Source organism: Tamandua tetradactyla, chromosome 1, assembly GCF_023851605.1.
Source record: "Tamandua tetradactyla isolate mTamTet1 chromosome 1, mTamTet1.pri, whole genome shotgun sequence".
Classification (NCBI taxonomy): Eukaryota; Metazoa; Chordata; class Mammalia; order Pilosa; family Myrmecophagidae; genus Tamandua; species Tamandua tetradactyla.
The window spans coordinates 103,105,721-103,128,762 of record NC_135327.1 but is presented as its reverse complement, the minus strand read 5'-3'; positions in this window follow the sequence as shown (position 1 = coordinate 103,128,762).

Below are 23,042 nucleotides of genomic sequence, written 5' to 3'. Positions count from 1 at the left end.
AAAAACACAGCATTTTAAAAACAGGTATTTGGAAATGTTCCCATTGCTACATGACTTTGCAGAAAATGATGTTACCTAACAAAATGCTTATATTGGTTTCCTGAAGGAAATTGGAGACAGAATTTAAAAATCCGTTTAAAATCTTCCAAATTGAGAATTTTCAGTGTGTTTGAACCCATCTGTTAAAAAATGTAAAAACACAGTATCTTGTGGTTGGTTTGCCACAACTGTTTGATATCAGGGAAGATGGAAATTTACTGGCTGAATTTCAACAAAAATCTTCATATGAATGTTGGATGGCATTGAAAAGTGAGCAGCCTGATTTCGTAAGTGCAGCCAAATGATGTGCTTCTTACATTTGGGATCTACATATGTTTTTATGAGGAATTCTTTTTATCTATCATTAAAATCATGTTTCAGAAGAAACTGAACTTAGAGGCAGACCTTCAAATAGCTGTACAAGGCATTAAACTACATTTGTGAAATGATTGAAGTATATGCAAATGCTAATTAATATTTCAAGTAATGTTATGTTAAATTAATATTATGTAAATATTAATATTTATGTTTTCATCCATCTATTTCTTAAACATTTGAGAGAAGGTTGCATACATCATGCTCCTTGAACACTTAATATTGTATTTCCTAAGAACAGGCATATTCATATGTAACCACTTTCAGTACCATTATCAAGTTCAAGAAATTTAACATTGAAAATAAACTTAAGGCACACTGACTCTTTTTTTTTAATCTTCCATTTTTGTTTTTGGGAAGCAGTATAAAGGAGAAGCTAAACTTCATCTGGCAGAATTATTTGGTCATTTTCGCCTTCTGAAAGGGAACCCACTTTTTTCTTCTGTTTCTTGCTCTTTGGGAAAGCAGAGAGGAGGGGAGCATTTCAGCCTAAGCACTTTTCACCCAGGTGGTGTGTGATAAGTGGTTCATGCTTGTGAGTGGGTGGAAACCTGTGCTCAATTGTACTGAAGCAATTTAGGCCTTTTATTCCACTTCACTATTGGAGAATTTCACTATAAGCAACTTTACAAAGAGGGATACTATGGAAAAACACACTTGTGGTAAGCAGGTTGGGTGGCTATAGAGCCTAGAAAATGCTAGCCTTCTTTCATCTAATCTATCTGGAATTTTCCCTTGATATTATCAATGTTATAAAATTGAAAACCATAAATGCTGAAATAAATATAGATGAAGTATATGTTATCTGCATAGTAGAAGGTGTAATGTAAATAAAAATGTCCTTAGAAAAGTATCCCATTCACACGTTAGTACTTTTGTGGTTTTCCATAAAGAGGTGTTATAGCTTAGCCTAAACACATTTTAAAGGTAATTGCTCATGTTATTGTCATTTTGGTAACTGGATATGATATGTTAAAATATTATTAGTTATAAAACCCATCCCCTACCTTTGGCCTTTAAGAGTTCTCTGAGGAGGGCAGATCATCCAGGATCAATTCTGGTGAAGAGACAGACTAAATATTTCTTCAAAGAAAGAGACAGAAATATTGGAGGGGAGAGGAATCAGTATGAGAAGGAAGAGGAAGAAGATTTTTTGGCAGGAAGGAGAGAGAGAATCTGAAAATTTTCAAAGAAAGAAAAAGGATTAGGGATGGGGGGAAAGGATTTGAAAATTTGTTGTCATCTATTATGTAACTCCTCCCTTAATGCTGTGTTTTTTTTTTTTTTTTGGTTTTGTTTTGTTTTTTGCACGGGCAGGCAAGGGGAAACAAACCCTGGTCTCTGGCATGGCAGGCAAGAACTCTGCCTGCTGAGCCACCGTGGCCCACTCAGTTAATGCTTTTTAAGTGTTTAAGTTTGTTTTGATTCTGAATGTATGTAAGGCAGACTTTAAAGTGTCACTGCGTAGGAAAAGAGCTGAGCCGCTCTCTCTTCAGAGTTTCAGTGCACAGAGGCAGGTGTGGTTGGGGAGGTCTGCTCTGGTGGGGAAGACTTTTATCATGGACACTGTTTAGAATTTACAGTGCATGCTGATAAGGAAAACATTTTTAAAATGTTAAACTTGTTATTTCAAAAATACTTTCAAACTTTGGTTTGAACAAATGTATTTGGACAATTACAAAATAATACAAAACCCCTACAGAGAACTCCAACATATCCCTCTCCCCGCCCCAAGTACCCAGATCCACCAATATTGACATTTTGCCACATTTTCTATTATCATTCTATCTATTCATCTGTCAGTCCACTCATCTATCTGTCTGTCTATCAACCCATTATCTGAACACTTGAGTGCAGGTTGTATACATCATGGTCCTTGAACACTTAATATTGCCATATACGTTCTCTAGGAACAAGGATATTCACTTAATGTATCTACCTACCTTAAATGCATTTATCAAGTTCAAGAAATTTAACATTGCTGTAAAGCTAACAGTATATACTCCAATTTTTAAAAATGTCCCAATAATAAACTTTTGAGCCTTCGCTACTCCATTCTTAGATACCATCCAGGATTATGCATTGTCTTTAATTGTCATTATCTCTATAGTTGTTCTTTTTTTTAATTGTAGAAACATATATACAATGTAAACTTTTCTATCTCAACATCCCCAAGCATACCATTTGGTTGGATTAATCACATTCACCATATTGCATAGTCATCACCACCTTCCATTGCTAAAATTTCCCATCTCCTCAAACAGAAACCCTACACCCATTTTGCATTAACTCTCCATTCTCCCTACCCTTTCCCTGGCAACCTGTACTATAGTTTCCGTCTCTATGAGCTTGCATATTCTGTGATATCTTCTTTGTAGTTGTCATGTGTTATTGCTGGAATTCAGGCTCTCTGAGGTGCCTGCATTCCTTAAGCTTGTATCCATCTAATGGCATGAGAGAGCTTTCTTTGAATGCCAGGATTAATAACACATTTTTAAAAAGAAGGAAAAAAAGAAAACACTTTCCAAGCCTTCACAGATTGATTTGTACAAGTGCCCTCCTTCAGAGAATATCCATACAAGGAGTTTAGAGAATAGCTTGAGGCCAAAATGTGGGGACCTCCCTGATTCTGATCTCTCATGCCTTGTCTATGGCATGTACATGTTGCCCTGGGAATTCCCTGCTTTACACAGATATCAATTTCCCTTCTTCCCCTGGAAACAGTTTATTGACAATCCCAGGCACTGTACTATCTATCCTATAACCAATAATCCCTCACTCCAGGCAGCCACTTGACTACTCTCCCACAGCATTCTGTATGAGAGCTCCATGAGCTGCCTTCTACATTTAGGACAAGCTCTGGGGTGGCACGTCCATCAGACCACCATTAGGCTGAATTGGCTAGACATACATACCACCAGTGTGTGCTGTATATGAGGGTTACTCTTCTCCCTCTGGAATTGGGATCAGGATTCTCACTAGGAGCATGTGGGCTGGCTCCATGCCAAACCTGTGCTGGGAGGGAGAGGAGCAAGCCAGGACTTCATGAGATCCTACTGCTTTTAAGTAGCCTTCTTCCTGATTCAGCATTCGCCCTGTTACTGTAGATCTCTGTTTTCTGGACTTTGAGACAGTTGTTTCTGCCAGTTCCTATGGATTGTTCAAAGTTTCTGTGGGACATATAGCCCTGAACATCTCACTCTGCCATCTTAATGGCACAAGGCCCAAAGTCTATAGATGTAGCCTGAGTCATCCCTAAGCTGCTGGCACATCCCTCATTGGTCCCCAGTGTGAAATTCTTGTCCTACTGTGAGGGTGGCTCCACCACCACCAGGCTCAATGAAGCAGACTGATTTTTAATCACTTTTAGTATGTTTTAAAATTCACTACTAATATGCCCTCTTATTGCAGATACCCAAGCAGACTACTCCTCCACCCTCCCACCTTGATATGCCATTGGAAAACAAGCAAACACCTTTACTTTAAAATTAGGCAAATGCAGCAATTTCAATGAGAAGCTTGCTGCTCCTTTTTCCAGATATTCCAAGTGTGCTAACTTGGAAGACACTGCAGGTAGCCAAGTGGCCTGTGACTTCTAAGTCCTTGGTGACCTTGGTCATCATTTGTAGCCACTCTATTTGTGCTCATTCATCCGAGGCAACTCCTGAAATTTGGAATATAGAGAATGACATTCCTGTTGTTCTTTTGGTAGCCAAAACTCCTCTTTACTATTTCTAACCATCTGCAAGGAGGTGCAGAACAGTTTTATTGTGTTTTGTTTTTTGGTTTTCTCTCTCACCTTCATTCTCTTTTGATTTCTCATTTTTTATGTTCATCTTGTTCTTTCTTGCTGACTCTCACATCCATGCCTAAAACAGTGAATTGTCAGAGACGAGGGTGGACACGATGGGACATGGTTGGATTACCCAAATCATAAACAGTTTGGTTCCTTTCTTCTTGATCACTAGTAAAACTCAAGTTTAATGAGTTTCTATCATTAGTTTTGTTTGCTTGGGGTGATCTAAAGGAAGAGTCAGGAAAAACAAGAGAATATAAGGAAAAATGAGTAAGCAAAGAGGCAATCATGGAAATGAGAGGAAGGCCATAAAAGTTATATTAGTCATTTGTATCCTGTTTGCTATCTTCTCTTTTACCATGTCTGTACTTGAAGAATATTTACAGTGAGATTAGAAATTTAGATGCTTGCTTGTTTTGTTATAAGCTTAGACTTCCACACTGCAGTAGATTAACTATGTTAAATTGCTAAAGCTGGAGTCAGCACACAACCAAAGACAACTTCCTTACTTAGATTTTCAGGCCACTTGTGCCTTGTTCCCTTTTTGCTTAGCGCTATTTTTTCACTCACTGCTGGAGGCTTCTGGCCATTTAGAGTGCATGCTTGCTTTTCTGTTAGGGTCTCTTTGAGCCCCATACATGGAAAGCCTCAGGTGGTTGTGGATGGTGACATGAAGCTTGTGTGCTGAGCTGCCAAAAGAAGGCACACCCACTTTCCTTCTTAACACCAGGCTTTGGCAGTGCTATTTTTGAGCAAATGTAAACAATTGTGAACTATAGCTTGAAAAGGGAACATTAACCTTTTTCTATCATGGTGCAAATAGTAAATATTTTAGGCTTTGCAGGCAACTGTTTTGCTATTGTAATGCAAAAGCAGCCATAGACAATATGCACATGAATGGGCATGGCTGTGTTCCAATAAAATTTATTTTATGGACACTGAAATTTGAATTTCAGATAATTTTCACTTCCAGAAATATAGTTCTTCTTTTGATTTTTTTGCCAACCATTTTCATATGTAAAAACCATTCTTTGCTTGCAGGCTGTACAATAGCTGATGATAGGCTAGATTTGGCTGACCTCAAGTTAAGACTTTGTTCTTTGCACTATTTTACACACCAACTTTAGTGGTTTAAAACAACAGTCATTTATTTATTTGGCTCATAATTTTTTGGTTGGCAATTTGGGATGGGTTCAACTGGGTGGTTCTTTACTAGATTCACTCATGCATCTGTGGTCAACTATTGGTCAGCTAGTTGTCTCTGCTTCTGGGCTTGTGTAGCTCTTGGCTTGGGTGACAGAAGACTGTGCCTCTTCTCATCCAGCAGGTTAGCCTGTGTTTGTTCATGTGCTGCTGGTGGGAGGAGTTACAAGAGAAGCCAGAGGAGGCAAGTTCCAAGCACTTCTCATTCATTAAAAAAAGTATTCATTTTTATTGATACATGTACTATATATTCACATACTATGTAATCATCCAAAGTGTACAATCAGTGGTTCACAATATCATCATACAGCTGTGCACTTATCATCACAATCAACTTTTTTTTTCTTTTTTGTGAAAAATAACATATATAGAAAAAAACAAATTTCAAAGCAACAATTAGTAGTAGAATAGATTTCAGAGTGTGCTATGGGTCACAATTCCACAATTTAAGGTTTTTACTTCTAGTTGCTCTAAGATACTGGAGACTAAAAGAAATAACAATATAACGATTCAGCAATCATATTCATTTGTTAAACCCTACCTTCTCTGGATAACTCCACTATAAACTTTGATCTTTCTCCCACTCTTTAGGGGTATTTGGGCTATGCTGATTCTAGCTTTATCATGTTGGGCTGTCAATAATAGGAGGTAGGGGATAGAACTAGTTGATGTTCTGGAGAGGCTGGCCCCTCTGCATTTCAGGACTTATCTGGTCCATGGACCCCTCTGGAGGTTGTAGGTTTCTGGAAAGTTATCCTAGAGCATGAAACCTTTGTAGAATCTTGTATAATGCCCTAGGTGTTCTTTAGGATTGGCAGGCATGGTTATAGTTAGGATTTGGCAGGCTATGATAGGAAGCTGGTATAAGAGTGATCTCCAGAGTAGCTCTCAATTCTGTTTGAGCACACTCAGTCACTGATACCTTATTTGTTACCCTTCTTTTCTCCTTTTTGGTCGGATGGCATTGTTGATCCTGTGGTGCCTGCGTCAGGCTCATCCCTGAGAGTCATCTCCCATGCTGCCAAGGAGACTTTCATCCCTGGATGTCATGTCCCATGTAGTGGGGAGGGCAATGATTTCACTTGCAGTGTTGTGTTTAGAGAGAGAGAGAGGCCATATCTGAGCAACAAAAGAGGTCCTTGGGCATGCCTATAGGTAGCCTAAGCTTCTTGGCTATATACATAAGCTTCACAAGAGCAAATCTCAAGAACAAGGGTTTGGCCTATTGATTTGGGTGTCCCTAATGTTTGACACAGTATCAGGGGTTTCCCCAGTGGTAAAGTTTAATAGTTCCATATTTCTTCTCTCATCCCTCAAGGAACTTTGCCAATACTTTTTGATTATCTGCTTAATATACTCTGGGATTTATCCAGGCATTACATTAAGCTGAATGTAAGGATTAAAAGCCCTCATTCTTATTCTGGGCTTGGATTGTTTAAATGACCTACTCAGACAGGTTAAGTTAGATTATGTGCTACAGAAAATTAAGGTTCTGGACAAAATAAACATTTCTTCCTTTGGTCTCAAAGAGTAGATGAGGTTCTAAAAAACAGTGTCTTCCTTACCCCTGTATTCTGAATTACCTTAATCCTGACCTGATCAGCTTTATTCTTATCTCTAAATACCAGGTTATACATATATAAAACAGCCTCTCAAAATCCAGAAATATCAATTACTACTCCAGACTAAATGTAACTGCTTTAAGAGTTTACAATATTGGCCCTTGTTTTCTTATAAGTATTTTCTAAATGAGACCATACAATATTTGCTTTTTTTGTCTCTGGCTATTTTGCCTCACCAAATGTCCCGCAGGTTCACTCACAATGCTACATGCCTCACAACTTCATTCCTTTTTGTAGCAGCACAATATTTGCTCATATGTATACAACATTGTGTCAGCAATCTACTTCTCAGTCAGTGCATCCTTTAACCACCTACATTCACTGGGTATATTAGTTAGGGTTCTCTAGAGAAACAAAATCAACAGGGAACACTCACAAATATAAAATTTATGAAAGTGTCCCATGTGACTATGGGAACACAGAGTCCAAAATCCGCAGGGCAGGCTGTGAAGCCGATGATTCTGATGGAGGGTCTGGACAAACTCTGCAGGAGACGCTTGCTAACCAAAGCAGCCTGTCTCTTCTGAATCCTCCTTAAAAGGCTTTCAGTGATTAGATTAAGCATCACTCATTTCAGAAGACACTCCTCTTTGGCTGATTACAAATGGGATCAACTGTGGATGCAGCTGACATGATCATGATTTAATTCTATGAAATGTCCTCATCGCAACAGATAAGCCAGCACTTGCCCAACCAGACAAACAGGTACCACCATTTGGCCAAGTTGATACACATGAAACTGACCATGACACTGGGCATCATATATAATGTCCAAAGTCAACAGACCATCAACACTGTCAATTTTAGATCATATCATTTTTCCAGAGAGAAAGAGAACCAATACATACACCCACACCAAATAAAAAAATCTAAATCTACCCTTAACTCTTGTCCCTCCACCCATTATTTACCCCTGGTGTTGCTGTAGTACTGTTGATGTTTTACTGTTAAACATAGTCCATAGCAACTTTCTATGCACTTTTATGAGCACTTTTCAAGATTCTTCAGGTGTCATTTTGCTGCTGTCTCATTTGCAGAGAAGCACACATAGCCAAACCCAGCATGTGGAAGAGGACTGACCAAGGGAGAGTTTATCATTCAATGAGGTATTTTCTCTACTTAAATCCAAATTTTTCTTAATTACCAATTTTTCCACCACTACATAGCACTTTTTTTCTATTCTGCTTCAGCAGTTTCTTTACCATGTTTGTAGCCTCTATGAACAGTGCACTCACCATCTTTCTAGCCTTCATAGTTTCCTTACAACTTTTTCAGTCTCCACCCGCTGTCTGATTTCAAAATCAATGCACGTATTCAAAAGTTTTGTTACAGTCAGTAACACACTTCTAGGCACCAATTTCTTTAGAAGTTATCTAATGCTGCATAACAAAGTACCCCAAAACTTAGTGACTTATAGGAAACATTGGTGCAACTCATGATTGTGTGAGTTAGAAAATTTGGGCTAGGCTCAGCAGGGTGGAACTTTTACCATTCTTGACCAAACTCACTCGTGCATCTGTGGTCACTTGACAGCTGAGACTCATCTCAGGTGTTGACTGGCTGTTTAGAGGAGCAACAGGGAGATTGTGCCATATGTTGTCTCTCATCAACCAACTGGCTAGTCTGGGCCTGCTCACACAATGGTGATGGCAGTAATTCCTAGACTGCAAGAGATTATAAATCCCAACAGGCAAGTACTTTTCAAGTCTCTGCTTGTGTCGTTTACTGTTGTGCATTGGTCAAAACAAGTCACCTGGTTAAATGCAGACCAGATTGAGTGTGGGAAAGAATGATGCAAGAGCATACGGAAAGTTGATGGCTTCAGAGAGGTATCAACAAATTTGGGGCCATTACTGTAACAATCTATTGTGCTTGTGTTAAACAGATTAACTACAATCTGACACATAGAAAGCCCAGCCTCTTTTCTATATGTGCCAGCAAAAGGGCCAGCAATTTGTTACGAAAGGCACTAAATTTACTCAAATTAAGTGTTTTGGAGTGATTGGTAAGCAGCTATCTGATGCAAACATGGATAAACTAAGTTACAGCTCTAATTTTGATAAATGAAACTTATTGCATATCACAACTACCAAGAATTCTGAGTTGTGCTTTTGCAGGCTAAGTTATTAAAAAATGCAAAAAGATGGAAAGAAAAACTCATGAGTTTAGGCAAACACAGAGTGAGAAATACCCAAAAGTAATGAATTTAACATTATAGAGTGTTTATTGTGAGCGATACTATGCTTGTAGTTTGTTATGGATTATGTTATTATCCCTTTAAAAACCAAAAAATTAGCAGTAGTTAGGAGTATTAAAAAACATATTTATTTAGCTTTAGAGAACACGTCCTGCTTCCTATAACAGGAAAAACTTTTTCCATTGAACCGTTTCTAAGGATTAGGGGATTTCATCGATTGGTGTTGGAGTTTAGTAGAAGAGTAAATAGGCTACCTTGGTATCTACTGGTCACATACCCAGTTTCCTAATTTCATGAACATTACTATTTGGGATAGTTTCCCTTCTTTATAATGAAGGCAGCTCAAACTTAAGTCCTTCTTTCTCTGTGCTTTTACCAAATAAAACCTCCAATATGATAACTGGTGCTGAGGAAGAGAAAGTATTTTATGGTTCCCTTGGTATCCTTTCTTTATTTACCATAGGATCCAAATGAAAAAAAAAATTGAGATTTTCCTAGAAGGAAAAAACTTCCTTCTCAGAAGTAAGGCAATTTATAGGATGTTCACTGGAAAGTTAGCAAGGAAATGGAGCAGTTAGACTTTAGGAAAAGAGTAAAGAGCTGGAATTTTATTTATTTTATTTATTTATTTATTTATTTTTACATGGGCAGGCACCAGGAATCAAACCTGGGTCTCCCACATGGCAGATGAGAATACTGCCACTGAGCCACTGTTCAGAACTGGAATTTTTAAAGGTGTTTTCCTTTGGAATTCTAGGTTAAAGGAAAGATAAAGAACAGAAGGAGATCAAGAATTTATTAACGGCTTTCCTCTAAACGGATAGAGAATAATATAGTTAAAACTTGCTGAAATGTATAAACATGCACAGAGAGAATTGAGAGATAGGTGGGGATGAAAGAATATTCTATAAAGATGTAAAATTGATAACCAAACTATATTTTCATATTTAAATTTATTATTTTGGAAGAGGTACTTTTATCAGTGAAAGGGAACAAATTAAGTTGAGTTATAAGTGAGCAAAGCACATATGGAAATTGTCAGTTTTTTTTGTCCTCAACTTTGTGATTCTAAAGTACAATCTAGAATTGTCTGACCACGCAAAAGTAAATGAGGAACTTTGATGGCAGTTAAGAAGGTACTTTAATTTAGACTAATAGACATATATGCCAGACTGAATATTTGGAAAATTTAAAAATCTTTACAGAAAAACAAGGACATTAAAAAATTTCAATATTGAAAATGTAGTTCTGTGTTGAAGAAAGGTTAATAAGCCCATTACCTTGTAATATGCTTAATTTTTTAAAATCTTGATTTCTCTCCTCTGCTTCAGGATATTGATGCATTTGTCTCTGTGATATGATTTGTAGAAATTCTTACTTTTCCTTTTTTATCTTTATTCCCCTTTGTAATAAATATGCAAACCAAGGGGGGATACTTTGATCCTACTCTCCAATTTCCATCCAGAGGTTTCCACATTAATTGAAAATGTTGACCTGAATCAACTCCTACTATGTTAACTGCCAAGTTGTTGAGGTTTTTAAAAACTTTTGATCAAACAAATTCCTATCAGTGATTTTTTCAAAGAGTATAAAACAGGTCATTATGAGGTATTGATAAATCTATAGATAACCAGAAGAGCAGAAATATTATTATAGATAATTAACTTGGAAAAGAAAAAGAAAAAGTAGCCACATCTAAGAACAGAGTTATTGCAATGAATACTCTGAGGTTTACATTAAGCAGCAGAACCATAATAGGTGACGCCGATGAAGTGATATGTGTGCGTCTAACATTTTCCCCTGCATAATATTAAACTGTTTTTTATTTACACAGAATTATGCACAGCAATAAGCCGGAAAATGTTTGGACTGTACAAAAAAAAAACTTAGCACCAAGTACAATCAAAGAGAAATATGAAAACAAGTATTGCAGGAAAGGCATTTAAGATTAAAAAATGCTTATGTAAAATTTCTAAAGCAATTGATAAGTCCTACTATTTATGTAACTTTATTACATATTTATCTATTGTATATCTTTATTTATTGTTGACTAATTTCATTAACATACTATAGTTTTAGATTATTCACATTTGTATCTAGTGAATTTAAAAAAGAACAACCTTGCAATAAAGGTATCTATCATGTCTTGCTGAATAAAATGTGTATTTTGTGCAACCTGAGATTGAAGGCTTTCTAAACCTCTCAGCATTTTAAATCAGACAGTCTCCCACTTCTTGGAGATACAGTTGCTTATTTGTCAGGTTGAGTTTGATTTATCTCAAGCAGGAGCTAAAACTGTATTAAAATCTTCTATTAAACATGTAAAATTCCACATAGATAGAGCCAGTAAGTTAAACATCTTAATGAAAGACAGCTGCGCTCTCATTGGAAATAAAAATAGTATAGAAGAGATTTTGTTTCTGTGAATGTTGATAGGAAAAGGATGAGAATCCAGATGTCTTCTCCTTATTCCAGAAAATGGTGCTGATATGTAAGGCAATAAATACACTTTAATGATTTTTTAAGAGCACATAAAATAACCAGGGAATCTGTGTATATCAGTATTGATCAGTTTAGTGATGGTACTGAAAAATCAGTGAATTAATTAATGCTTGCTGCTTTATTTATTATTTCAATGATACATATTTTCCCTCTTTGTTTGAATATGTGTGAGAAAAAAATCCAGGATTTAAAGTTATATAATGTCAATGATTTGATGATAGTTGTTTCCCTGAAGTTTTTAAGAATTTTTTGGCCTCAATATTTTTGTTTTTTTCATTTATGAGTACATATTTAACATTTTATTACAGAATTTTAGAGTGTCCTAAGTATAGATTTCTAGTTTAAAAATATGAAACCAAAGAGGTTCCACTCGCATTAGAATCAACTTGGTATATATTAGGTATCGTATATATTTTTGTTTATATCTGTGCCATAATGTACATGCAGGGAAACAAAGGTAATAATTGATGACTTCACATTAAGAAACATATGCCAACACTGAAGCAACATAATTTGATTAGAGCTTATTGTTTGGAATTCTGTTTTTGGTTCACCTGATATTGGTGGTGAACTGAAATCCGAGGATTCAGTCATTCATCCAGAATATTTCTTTATTGGCCGACACATAGAAGGTGTTCAACAAATGGCTAGTGTAATATTTACACACACACACACACACATTGCTGACCTAGATTCCTCATAGATAAAGAGACTTAAACTTTGCTTTCATAATATGTACAGCATCATATTTATCTGATGCATTTAATGAAGATTTGAAGGCCATTCCTGGGCCAGGCACTGTGCCAAGCTCCAGCAGTACATCTGTGGATAAGATAGGTAGATGGATTCTCAGTCTTCAGGAAGCTTATATTCCTGTAGGAGAGACAGAAAATTAATAAGTAAGCAAGTGAAGAAGATGTTGAGATATTTTGATGGGTGCCATGAAGTAAAAATGTCCAGAGTTGTTGGTTTTGGAAATTGTGTGTGTACGCATATGTATTTGGTGTGTGCTTTCATGTATATGTATATTTGGTGTACTGTGTGTATGTGTGCATAGAGTATGTTGTGGAACTAACTCTTAAGATAGCTGACAGTTTCTACTTCCCTCTCTGGGAAACCAGCTGCCATGGATGCACATGGATGAGTATTTTCTGTGTGTGTATTTGTTTGCTACTGTAGATTAGGTAATCATATGGATGAGTTTTTTCTGTGTGAAACTCTCTGGGAGGACGATATAGATTTAAAGAATGAGAAGAGAACTATTATATAAAAAGTCATGGACTATTCCTCCAGAAATAATCGTCAGGATATAATGTGAGTCATACAATAGATTTTTTTTTTTTTTTTTACATGGGCAGGCACCAGGAAGCGAACCCAGGTCCTCGGGCATGGCAGGCAAGCATTCTTACCTGCTGAGCCACTGTGGCCCGCCCAATAATTTTAGATTTTAAAGAAACCATTTAAGTCATCCAGTTAACCTGAGGCCCCAAAAGCTTAAGTTACTTACCCAAAGGTGCACAAACCAAGATCAGAACCCAAGGATGGCTGTGATTCCTTCAAACCTAGTAAATTAAAAATGTAGAGATGTAAAAGCAGTACATTATTATGTGGGGCATTAAGAGAATGGAGGTGGAGGCTTAGAAAAACAGACCTCGTGCATCTTCACATTTTTCCTTTCAGCTAAACTCAATGAAGAGTTTAAAATTGAACATAGGTAAGTTGGATAAAAAACTATAATTCGGAGTCATCAACAGCATATCTGAAAGGAACAACATAGCAAATTCTGGCAGCACCTATTTTTCAGATTAGAAATTAACGGCTATGTTGTCAGGATGAAATGGTATGTTTTATTATCGAAAAGGCAGCTCTATTAGCTTCTTTGGGCCACAAGGGTCCATTTATTTAATTACTTCTTCCAGGTCGCTAAATGGATCTCTAGTGACCAGGCCAAATTATTGCACCTTTAAAGGTGAGGGACAATTTCACTTTGATGAATAGTAGGTTTTCTTTCCTTTCCTTTCATTCATTTATTTATTTTACTAAAGATTTTAGGTAGAGTTGGGAGGATCCATTTTCTTTTTACCTCAGCTGAAAATGGATTAGAGCCACAGGCGTTTTTACTCACTTTTAATAAAGTATGACCGGTAGAGAAATGAAAAGTATGATAAATCCTCTAAGCAAAGAACTAAAAAATTATTTTATATTTCTTTCTTAGAGCTCAAAACTAAATAGATAAATAATAGGGGAGGGGAAAAGAGGTAAAATAGTGGTCAATGAGAGAAAGGGGTAATGGGTATGAGATGTATGGGTTTTTTTTCTCTTTTTCTTTTTCTGGAGTGATGCAGATGTTCTAAAAATGATCATGGTGATGAGTACTCAACTGTGTGATGATATTGTGAGCCATTAATTGTATACTTTGGATGGACTGTATAGTGTGTGAAGACATCTCAATAAAAATATTTTAAAAAACTTAATAGAGATTTTAAATGAGGAGTTTTGAAACCAGAGAAGGAAAAACAAGTTAAAATAATTATTGAAAATTATTTTTATAATCAAGTATCTAAGAGAAGATAGATTATTATAATTATAAGAACATAAAGATTTTTTGGATAAATTTTTCTTTATGTTAATGTTAAAGAAATGCTAGGATCTCAAATGATTCAATAGTAAGAAGGGACAAAATAAAAGTTAAGACACGGAATAATGTACATATAAGTTATAGGTATATATCACAATAAAAATATCTTAAAGATACTTAATTGTACCAGCAGAAAACCAGGTTTTCTTTTAGATTCTTTGAAGTGGGTGTTGATATTTGAGCTTTGCTAGCCTGCTATTGAGCGATTGCTATTGGTGGGTTATACATTTCATCCTTTAATTTTTAATTCTTACTTTAGCATGCTATAATGTAGTGACAATTCTAATGCTTTAAAATGAACTCTCATAGCATTCACTTTAATTGCTTGGGATAAAAATATACAGTATATTATAGTGTCTTCCTTCAGATTCTTTCTAAGCCTTTCAGATTCTACTAATTCTCAGAATTTTCCTATGAGGTCAGTGGGAGACGTTTATCTCCACTGGATGAACAGAAAAAACATTAGCATGAGATGAGACCCAAGCTCTTCAAGGTTAACTTATCAATCAGTAGGAGTTAATGTGAACAGAAATTTTATCTTTTGACTCTTGGGGTTTGGTATTATGTCTTCTAAACTTTGCCTGTTGATTTTAGTTTGTAGCACACTGGCGTGATTTGTAATTCTTTAAGTCACAGTGTTTGACAGTTGAAGTAGCCATCCAGATTGAATTTTGTTTTCTTCTAACTTTCTATACCAAATGCTGGACTGGAGGTGATAGGTAACAGTGCTCAGGGAGGAAGAGCCTCGGTTTTGGAGGCGCAGGCTTGGGAGTAAATTCTGGCTCTGAAATTTAAGAGTGTGCTCCTAAAAAGGTTACTTAATCTGTCTGAACCTGTAATAAAATAAAATAAAATAAAATAAAATAAAATAAAATAAAATAAAATAAATACACATACATCATATAATGCCTACATCATAGAGTTTTTATGGAGAAGAAACCAAAGATTGACTATAAAGTAACTTTAAAACAATACCTAACTCATTTAAAAGCCCAATTAAGGATAAATTCTGCTTATAACTGTGCCAGTTTGAAAGGATTATATACCCTAGAAAAGCCATGTTTTAATTCTGATCCATCTTGTGGAGGCAGACATTTCTTTTAATCCCTATTCAGTACTGTAGGTTGTAAGCTTGGTTAGATTATCTCCACAGAGATGTGACTCATCCAATTGTGGGTATTAACCTTTGATTAGCGGGAGATGTGCCTCCACCCATTCCAGGTGGGTCTTGATTAGTTTACTGGAATCCTTTAAAAGAGGAAACATTTTGGAGAAAGCTTGAGAGTCATAAGAACCATGAGAGCCCACACAGTCAGAGACCTTTGGAGATGAGGAAGGAAGATGCTCCTGGGAGAGCTTCATGAAATGAGAAGCTTGGGGAGAAATCTAGCAGACATCACCATGTTTGCCAGGTGCCTTCCCAGTTGAGAGAGTAACCCTGAAGTTCATCGGCCTTTCTTGAGTGAAGGTAACCTCTTGTTGTTGCCTTAATTTGGACATTTTTATAGCCTTGCTTTAATTAGGACATCTTCACAGGCTTAGAACTGTAAACTTGCAACTTATTAAATTCCCCTTTTTTTAAAGCCATTCTGTTTCTGGTGTATCGCATTCTGGCAGCTAGCAAATTAGAATATAACCGAAGATAAACTGTTGTGGTGGTGGTTTTATAGATAATAGATTGCTCAGGCAATAAGGGATTTAAACTTTACTTAAATTAGACCGATATATGTTTCACTATTATTTTTGTAATTTAAAAATTCCTTCTCTATTTCTCTTCCTCTTCGATTCCAGAATCATGAGGTTTCATCTTTGTGGAAAAAAATCTTTGTGCTCCATTAACTGTATTCAAGGGATCTAATCTTTTGAATTGAAAAGATGTTCTGTTTCCTCTTTATCATGGCACAGGTAGCATTTTAGTTAGTGACTATTTGTAGAGGCATTAAATTTCAGAATATTAAATATTGAAACTTGCTGCTTGATAAACCCCAAGTAAAGAATAAAATTTATGATTCAAGTAAAATATGCTTTTCCTTTTAAGAATTCTAAATATTGAAGTCAAACAGAAAGCCCTTACCTTAATCACCTATGTGACTAAAATTGGTGCATCATCCTGAACAACCAATTGGTGTTTTATTATGTTGGGATCAGTACATACCACTGTATTAGTTTGTTAAGCTCTCAGAATGCAAGAAAACATCCAAATTAAAGCACCAACAAGAGGTTACATTCACTCAAGAAAGGCTGATGTTGTCCAGAACACTTCTATCAGCTGGGAAGGCATATGGCTGGAATCTGCCGATCCCTTGCTCCTGTATTCCATTGCTTTCAGCCTCTGTTCATGTAGGTGTTCTTCATTTGGTTTCTCTAGGACTGGGCTTCATCTCTTGGCTTCCTTTAGCTCTCTCCAGGTTTTGGCTTGCTTAACATCTCATGGGAAGGCATATGGTGATGTCTGTTGGACCCTGCATCTCCAAACGTCTGGGTCTTGTGTTGGTTTTGTCGGCTCTGTCACTTGTACTCTCCAAGCGTCTGCATCTGTGTTAGCTCTGGGTTTTCTCCAAAATGTTTTCTCTTTTAAAGGACTCCAGAAAACTATCAAGATCAATCTGGAATAGGTGGAGTCATAGCTCCATCAAATCAAAAGGTCACACCCACAATTGGATGCACCACATCTCCATGGAGATAATCTAATCAAAAGTTTTTACCTACACCCCTCCCCAAGATTGAATCAGGATTAAAACATGACTTTTCTAGGGTGCATAATACCTTCATTTTGGCACAACCCCTGTACCCAAAAGGATACTAATATTCTACTACTATCAATATAGTAACCTAAAAGCAGGACTAATTCATACTTCCCATTGATTATCATTGACAACAACCTCAGTAAAGATTTGTGGACTTGGTTTAATATCATTCCTTTGTACATGAATAACTTTATTTTATGGATGCTATATTTTTTAGTATCTTGTTCAAATCACCTCATGGGCTCCCCAAAGATACTTCACTGATTTATTTCTTTAAAATACATCTTATTCTTTGTTTGTTTGGTTTTTTTTGTTTGTTTGTTTGGGTTTTTTGTTTGTTTGTTTGTTTTTTGCATGGGCAGGCACTGGGAATCAAACCCGAGTCTCTGGCATGGCAGGCGAGAACTCTGCTTGCTGAGCCACCATGGCACACCCAAAGTACATCTTATTTATTTTGTAATATAATTTAGATTTGATTGGTGATGTGGAGGAGGCTGTCAAGAGGAGACTTCTTTGGGGGCATGACAATGAAGTTGACATCTGAAAGTTGAGAAGAAATTAATTATTTCAAGGAAGATGGCTCAAGTGGCTCAGGCAGAGAGGATGGCATGTAGAATGACTCCCACGCAGGAAACGCTTGGCATACTCAAGCACATGAATGAAGGCCAAGGGTATTGGAGTCCTTGACCAGGCCAACTTGTGAACCCAATGGTTCATGATAGACTGTTTACCTATGCTCTGAAAAGCCAGGGTTTGGCTGGTATACAGTTCTCATTGGCTCTCAAGTACACAGCCCTTCCACTGTCAATTTGGATAGGCCCTGTTTCACAACATTTGACTCAGGAATTTCTGCTCTTAAAGGATTTCTCATTGGAATCTGATTGGCAAATGAGCCACAGCAGAAAGACTTTTTCTCTCTAATTAAAATATCACTGGATTCCATCCTACTGCCTTTTCTACCTAGCCATATAGGAATTTGAAGTATAGAATGAAAGGTTAGTGAAAGAACTATCAGTAGGCCACCAATCCAGTTCCAGGCTTCCTTTGTTTCGAGTGAAGAATGACAAAAATAGTCTTCCTTCTGGACAGAGGCCAAGCCCTGGAGGAACTGGATGTTAAATTATGTTCTTTACAATCTTCTAAAATATTGCGAACCAACTAGCCATAGCCTTAAACAAAGGCATAACTGATCTAGGTTCTGAGCATATGCATTAAATCAAAGGCTCAACAGTGGAAGTCATATTTGTCTCCAGTGGGAAGTTGAGACTCTGTAGGTCATTCATCTCCTGTACAAGATGGAAATGCAGTCCACCACCCAAAATCAAGGCCTTTCACAGAAGTCATGCATAGACGATAGAATATGAGTCCCAGAAGCAAGCTCAAATATAACAAGAGCAAATGCCCTCATTTTGTAGCTGGGGAATTCAAAGAGGTTAAATGACTCTTTGTCTATTGATAGAGATTAAATGACTTGCCTAGGGCCACATGGTTAGTCAGAGATGGGCTGGTTCTGGAACCAAGGACCTAGTTTCCAAACCAGTACCTTTTCCATGACGTCCTACTGATCCTCAAATAACAAAAGTTTTATAACAGCACTAAAAAAGAAAACATAAATATTAAACACAAAACAAAATGGTTCATAAGATTATATCTGATTTGGTAATATCTTAATACCATTGGGAACACATGAAAGCAATTTATAGACCCTGATGCCACTTTAAAATTGTGAAAATATTGGCCCCATTCAAATTGACATGAGTGTTTTCTCATAAAACAGAAGATTTCAGATGTTCTGTTTCCAGAGCTCTACCTTTCCTACCATGATTGTCACTCCACCCCCATCCCCCCATCTGCTTCACCATGTGCTTCTTGGCTCATTAATTTTCTGCTTCCTTTCAAAGGGAAATAAATTCTGGTATTGCTTATCCCATGGTGAATCTTGGCCTCTTACTCTTAATTCTACCCTCTACTGATGTAAGAAATGTGATGAGCTTTGGAAAGATAATGCCACACCTGAAATTTCCACTTAGTCTAACTTCACAAGAATTGGCTGGGAGGAAGTGTCTTAGCATTATGGGATCTGCGTGTTTAAAGAGAATGACCTAATCATATTCTTCACCTAGCTGTAGTCTTTAATATATAGGCAATCGACTAGCCATCAGATATATAATTAGATTTGAGATCAAAGAAGGGATGAAACTGGACTGCTCGGTTTTATTTAGCAATTCATCTTTAATCAGATTTTCCCAGTTATGTGGCCACTGCACATGTAGTTTTAATGGAAGGAAGATATCATTCACTTCCCAATTGGACTTGATGGGAAGATCTGTCCATTTGTCCTCAATTACAGCACTAAAACCTAGAAAAATTATTCTTGAAATGTGTGTATCTGGGGGGCGTATCTTGAATGCAGTGGATCAGTCGAAGGGATTTGCTTCAAAGTTAACTTTGACTCTCAATTTCTTCTCTGTTGCTTGCATCCCAGCTAGAGGTTATTTGAAAAAACTAGAACAAACACGACAGTACACATACTCATGAATATGTTAGTAATTAATATTTTATAATATAGCATGACAAATTTTGACTTTGGGTAAATGCAAATCCTTATGCACCTCAGTGTCTTCAGCATATTTTATGCAAATAGTTGTTAAGAATAAAAATTCTAATTTCAAATGAAGAAAATTCATGACATGCATCTTGGGTTGTGGTTTAATCACTGTATACCCAGGAAGGTATCGACAGTTGTCCCGTGGAAGCTATTAAAATTGCTGTCCAAGGTTAAATGAAATTGCAGTTTATCAGAGTAGCATTGAGAAAATAAGGGAATCTGTTCATGCCTCTTGATTAATGCCAAGCGTGATCAACACAAGGGGGTTCATTAAGCTATACATCATGTGGGTAATTTAACATGTCATTGCGCCTGCTGTCTGCTTTGACTGTGCACAGCCCTGAGTTTCAAAGTTGTATCCATGATGCTACTGAATTCCAGACAGGGAAGTTCCTCTTAGTACTTTTGCTTTATGTTTTCCATTATGCCTGATACAATTTTTTCCAACATCTTAAGCATTTAATAAAAATTGTTTCATAAGTCTGTGAGCTTTTTAGTGAGATCTCCCTACCTACAGTGTAATAAAATTTACCAGGAAACTCTTCCCCTTTCAAATTTTTCTTTTTCCCTAATCAACTATATGTATGTCTTAAAAATGGCTTGACATGGAAAAGATCTTATTCAAATGCATCAACTCAATGCATTTTCATTGTTAATATTCTTCTTATATGTATTCCTATAATTAAAAGATAACTTTCACACTACTCATTTTGTTTTCTTTGTCATTTCTCTCAAGTGGTTTCCTCATTACTCTCTATTTGCATATGACCTATTTAAAAAGTTGACCAGGTATGGGCAAATATTAACCAGAAAACAGTGGTTTGTGGTGGCTTATTAGTAAATTTTTTATGTATTGGAATGTCATTTAAAAATAATTTTTATTGCCAACACTTCCATGTCATTTGGGGAGATATGTCAGATATGCTAAATGAGGGAATGCTTGATTTTATGTTTTAGAGAATTTTTTCCAATGATCTTAACTTTTCTAGGCAATTTTTCTAGATAAAAGCCTTTATCTAAAATGCAAAAGCTATGATTTTCCTCTCTAGCTTTATCTGATTTTTGTCATTAATTTGTTTTACAAAATTAAATTTGCTAATATTATTACTATTGAGAATTTGACAGCTTATTAAATAAATAAAATATTTCTATGTAAAAGACTAAAACGCTGTGATCATTTCACATTACTTATTTATTTGTTATTGCATGCATGGAATTCAATATAATCATGCTTTATCACGCTCACTTAAAAGTAGGCTCTCCCAGTCATAGAAGATTTATGGGACACAGTGAACTAGAGGCCAAGCTCTCAGCCACATTTTCATTGGTTGTTGCTAGGGAGAGCACGGGCAGGGAAATATGACCAGGATGGATGCCATTTGAACATGGAAAATTTTGACTTCAGAAATCTAGTAAGTAGTCTCATGTTATGTTTCCTTTAGAACCCAGTGAATATACAGGCTAATCAGTAATCTGGTTAGAGCCCTAAAACTTCCTAAAATGTCCAGCATGGCAATTATTTTGTGATGACTGTGACTTTGAATTTATCAATGTTTGGAATTATGTGTCAATTGTCGTGCTAAACTGGAATTTTTAAGTTTCATTTAAAAATGGACTCCTATGTGACATTTGTAAGGCTTTTAAAAAAGCAAGGATGACAACAGGGAAATGTTTTATAGGACCAAATACACTTATGAAAGAAACTACCATCCCTGGTGTAAAAAGTATTGAGTTGTGTTTGTTGAGGGTAATGACCTTGTTTGTATCCATCATTCCTGGAAGGAGATGGCTATACCATTTAAGAGCTGGTGAGACCAGGTGCCAGCTTTTAAAGGCACACCTGAATAATAGAATGCTATTTTAATTTTTTTGTGGGTTGTGAATCACTATCTGCAATACTCTCAAAAATAAACTGTTTGATTATTTAAATTGGGTGTTTGAAAATGTATTTTAATTAGGTCCAAGACTAAATTAGAATGGTGTCTAATGAATACAAAACATTTTTCAAACGCAACACATCATAAAGTGCTTTCTTCCCTGGTATGTAAAGTAGGGGGATGCTTTTCACTTGTCAGCTTTCAGTGACAACTCCCAGATGATTATTTTAACTGTATGAGGGGTCTCCCCTGAAAAATACTGCAAAGGTCATTTACATAGTCTAGGTCCCCTCCTTGAATACTTTTAAAAAAGGTACTGCATTGTTTTCTGCCATCATTAATTACCAAGGGTTTATTTACAAGACAATAATTTATTATACCTCTGGGAAGCTCAAGAGACAACATGAATCAAAGCAGGCTTGGTAAGGAACATGGAAGTCTCACATAATTAAGCAGGGCACTGGAGACCAATTGTTTATAGAATGATTTTGCTGGAGCTAATTGACACTAATTATTTAATCTGATTTTCTTCTTCCTAGTTTTTCGCCTACAGAGTCACTGCTTTCTGCTAATGATGTACCAGAAATGATCAAGGTACTCTATGCCCCCATTTCAGTATAGCCAGACTTTGCTACAGGAAATTGATATTGCTTAGATCGTTTCCTAATATGTTATAGAGTACTATATAAAACAAGTAACAGAAGAAATCAATAAATAATCAAGGGTAAAATATGTATCTGATAGTAACTTGTACTGACGGCTATTACCTTTTTGTTTCTTGAAGACTAGTTTTCACTCAGATTTAGATTTAATTCATTTAAAATGAAAAAATAAAATGTGTATGCGATGAACTCATAGTTTCCACACTTTTTAAATGCATGATTTGAGGTGAGGACTGCAGTGTGATTAAAAAGAAAAATAACAAGTTCTGCTTGCATAAGAGAATTTAGCAAGCATGATTAAAATCCATTTCTCAATTAAGTCGCTAAATAAGCCAAAGAAACCTGGAAGGTGGTTCTCTTTTAGAAGACATTGTGAGATATGTTACTAACCCTTATGCCAGGCAGTGTTCTAAATTCTTTAGTCTTTTAATCTTCTTAACAACATGTGAGGTACAAAACTTAATGCATTTCTTTATTCCCATTTACAGATAAAGCCAAGGCACTGAGTCTATACTTTTTGCCCTAAATAATGTAACTGTTTGGCAGTAGAGCTGGGATTCAAGTTCGGGTAGTCTGGCTCTAATGCCCAAACTCTTAATCATGGAATATAAAGGGAACTGCCTGATGTTTTTATTCCCATCTCTTTGGTCAGCATGGATCCCAACACTTGACACTTCTTGTTAGAAGCAGTGGGTGGTGAGGTGCAGGCACAGGTCTTTATTCTAAAATGCCTGGGGAATTTTACCGTGCAGCTGGGTTGATAAACCCTGCTCCAG